Source organism: Pteropus vampyrus, unplaced genomic scaffold (genome assembly GCF_000151845.1).
Source record: "Pteropus vampyrus isolate Shadow unplaced genomic scaffold, Pvam_2.0 Scaffold4, whole genome shotgun sequence".
In the NCBI taxonomy this organism is placed as follows: Eukaryota; Metazoa; Chordata; class Mammalia; order Chiroptera; family Pteropodidae; genus Pteropus; species Pteropus vampyrus.
Genome location: NW_011888785.1, coordinates 10546408 through 10550479, shown reverse-complemented (window position 1 = coordinate 10550479; position 4072 = coordinate 10546408).

Here is a 4072-nt window from a genome sequence, read left to right as displayed (position 1 = left end):
TACAGAGTTTCTTTTGGGGATAATGAAAAACGTTTTGGAATGAGATAAGGGCGATGCTTGTATAACCTTGTAAATATACTAAAAGCCACGGAAATCATACACTTTAAAGGGGTAAATTTTATGGTATGTGATTTGTAACTCAATTAAACACACACACACACACACACATGCGCACACACATGCGCATACATACACACACACACCAAAAAATCCTATTTGGTGGGATACTTAAGAGGACGAAAGAGGCCAATGTGCACATAGCGCAGCGCCTGGCACAGAGTCCCCCATGAGTAACAGCTGTTATTTTCCATAGTCCATATAGAGTCAGAAAGAGTGACGGCAGTAAGGCTTTCACCATATAAAACATGGTTACATTAGCCTAAAATCTCCGTGGTCCTTAAGGACATTCACTGGACAGTCCTGCTTCCTCCTCCCGGTGCCCACTGACATTTGCACTTTTCCTCTCTTTCTGTAGGTGGGTCAGTCAGGCGCCCACCCTGGCTCCCCACGAGGAAGCCCACGTGAGGCCTGCAAGCTTGTCTTCCCACAGACCTCCATGCCTCCCCTGCCCTCCGGCTCTCCTCGCCCGGAAAGCGAGGTCAGAAGACCAGGACGCTTCAGGCTTCGGCCAGGGCCCCCTCCTCTGTCTTTTCCAATGCTTTGTCTCTCCCCCGGACTTGGTTTACGGGTCAGAAGAACCGGCCTGCATGGTCCTGGGCCTCTCTCGTCTCAGGTTCACCACTGAAACCCAGCGTACAGAAGCAAGGGCTCCCCTGGGCTGGCTCTGAGGGCAGGTAACAGATGGGCGGCAGACTGCAGGTAGCCAGAGCTCAGGCTAGTGTGTCATCAGGATTTGTTCTCTCTCTGCGAGCTTCTTCCTTTCCAGCTGGAGCTAAAGTCACAGCTTACCCAGGATGGCAGCTCCTATTGGCAGGATAAAAATACCCCTATGTTTGACGGCGGAGGCCCACGCGTGGCCAACTCAGCCATTAGGACAAGGAGAAAGGAAATAGTACAGAATGGCTGGACTTCCCTGCAGGGAAAGCTGGCCAGAGGACGCTCCCGCTTGCTTACACGTGGACGATGATGGCTTTCACTGCTTATAGGAAGTTCCAGCCACATTAGTGTCTCTGCATCAGTATGAAATCTATGATTAGCATCCATGTTTTTTACTTTTATTGTTTATCAACCCCTTTGAGAATTTATGGACACTTCAGATCATTTCCTCAGGAAAAAAATCCACAGAGGTGCATTTTCACACACACACACACACACACACACACACACACACACACACAATTACATATGATCTCAGAAGATGCACAGAACCCTTGAAGCTAAGAGGCCCATAAATCCCTAGACCAGAACAGAGTTTATGACAGAGCGGAAGGAGTTGGTTACCCAGCGCCAGGAATAGCAGTGAGCTGCTGGAAGAGAATGAATGGAAGCAAGGACGCTGATGTGTCAGTCCTGAGAGTGACTTCTGCTTATGCTAGGGACAGGGGGCCAGTAGAGGAAACTCTAAATGTGGAACAGACCCTTGGGGCACTACAGTTTGGGGGCCAGAAATACCAGCGAGGAGACACCTCAGACCGAAATCAATAAAAGAGCTCCCCAGGAAGTGGCTGGGGAAGGAAGCCCAGAGCTGGCGCATTATCCAGCCTCTATTGATGAGAGGCATTTCTAAAATCAATTGCCTCCTCCCTGGCTGGCAAAGCGGGTGCGTGCAGGCCGCTGTTGGGTTTCAGAGGCTCCCTGAGCACTTCCGATCGGCTCTCTGCTAGGTCAAATCATGAAGAAGTCGCCTACCCTAACGCCAAGACCAGCGGTTATCCAAGCCGAGAAGTCCCAGGGGCAGTACCCCAGAGCAGAAGTGCTAGAGGAGTGTCCAACAAGAGGAGCTGGGGGCGGGGGGTGCTGCAGGAAGAGGCCTGATAGAGAATCTGCAGTGAGCCAGAATTTGATGGGTATTAATCATGTCCTCCAGGAGAACACAAGTTCAATGAGTATGGCCAAGCATTTGGGCACATTGAAAACAGAGCCCTCAGATTAGTTTCCTACCGATTAATTATCAAAAGGCAGGACATAGGTGTTTCTTTTGTGTTAAAGCCAATGATCCTGCTTTTCAGAGGAAAGTACAAAGAGGTGCAAAGGATCAAAGTTTAGATGAGCAGCAGGAGAGCAACGAAACTCATGCTGACTGACAACCTGGCTCTCTCCATGGTCCAGCCCTGCCCAGGCATCCCTTCCTCCACTGCGTGGCTCCTCATACCACTCTGCCTCTGCTTCTTCAGACTTAGTCATTCCTCAAGGCTCCCAGCTTTATAGTAACTGTGCACTGCTTCTTTTGATTTCTGCTTTTTTAAATAATTGACACATTGTTTCATATCATCATCACCAGTTCAGAATCAAAGGAGGGAGAAGCTGATAAACTCTTGACTATTCTCAGGATGGAAAGTTATTCTGCCAGGACAACTGCATTGGCTTCCTGAGCTGGTCAGCTGAGAGACCAGGAGGTCCTGTGTCCCAGAGCATGACCTACTAGCCTAATACCATGTCTCTTTTAGTAGAATGGTAGCCAGGACTGCTTAGAAGGGGGACATGGCTGTGACAGGCAGCTTGGATGTTGGTCTATGTCTGTACATTCACGTGGAACTTTTCCAATCTCCTGTAAGAAGACAGAACTGCCAGTATTATAAGACCCTTGTCTACTAAAAAGAAGACAACCCATGAAACTCCCCTCCTTTAATACATATATATATATTTGGAACAGATTAGATTTTATTATAAGGTTTTCAAAGTCAACTTTAAAGACCAAGAGCCTTCTTAAAGAGGACATAGCAGTGTTCATGAAATATTCTGTCTACACTGTCCCATTTCCCAGTCCCTTGCAGTTACACATGTGACCATTTCTGGCTAATGGGCTGCGTGCAGTCCTTGGTGAAGCAAAGCACAGTCTATGTGTGATGCTCCAGCTCTACCTTTCCTGCTGCAGTGACTGAGAGGTTCATTTGCCTCATGTGATCAGCTATAAGCTAGTGAAACTTCATTAGCTTGAGTCCTTGAGGGTTTGCGGGGCCGAGCCTCACTGACCCACATTGGAAATAGAGCAGGAGTGAGAAAGGAAGAAAACTTCCTTATTATAAGCCACTGAGATTCTGTGGCGATTGTTGCTGAAGCACGATCTGGCCTATCCTGAGTTACCCACAGATGGATGCTGGTAGACATCGATGGCAATAATACTGTAAAGAGTTATCTTCTTTGGATCTTCAAGCCGATCACACTCTCAACTCTGCAACCCAGTCCGAGTCTCTCTGCTTCTGGTGATGTCTCAGGGCTCTCCTTCCCTGTAGTGCAGAATCCCTTTGTGGAGGGGGATCCAGAATACAATTTTTCTTCTTTCCTTTAAAGCCATAATTATTGAGGCATAATTTACACGTGGTAAAATTCATCCTTTTTAGTGTATGGTTCTATGGATTTTGACAAAAGCATACAGTTGTATAGCCACCAACATAATTAATTTATAGAAGAGCTTCAACACCCCCTAGAATTTTCTTGTGTCTGTTTGGAGTCTACCCCTCCACCAACCTCAGGCCTTGGCAACTGCTGATCTAATACCTGTCCTCACAGGTTTGCCTTTTTCAAAATGGCACACAAGTAGAACCATACAGTATGTAGCCTTTAAAACAAAAAATCTTTTTACTTTGGAATACTTTTAGATTGATGGAAAAGTTGCAAAAATAGTACAAATTTCCTTACCCAGCTTCCCCTAATGTTAACATCTTACGTAGCTATAGGACAGTTGTCAAAGTAAAGAAACTAACATTGGTACAATACCATTAACTACAGATTTTATTTGGATTTCATCCATTTTTTCCACTAACGTTCTTTTTCTGTTCCAGGAGCCAGTCCCAGATCTCACATGGCATTTAGTTGTCATGGCTTCTTAATTTCCATCCCACCTCACCCCGCCCCCACCCCCCCTCCACCCCCCATCTGTGGTAGTTTCTCAATCTTTCCTTGTTTTTCATGAGCTTGACACTGACCAGGGGGTTGGGCAGGTATTCTATAG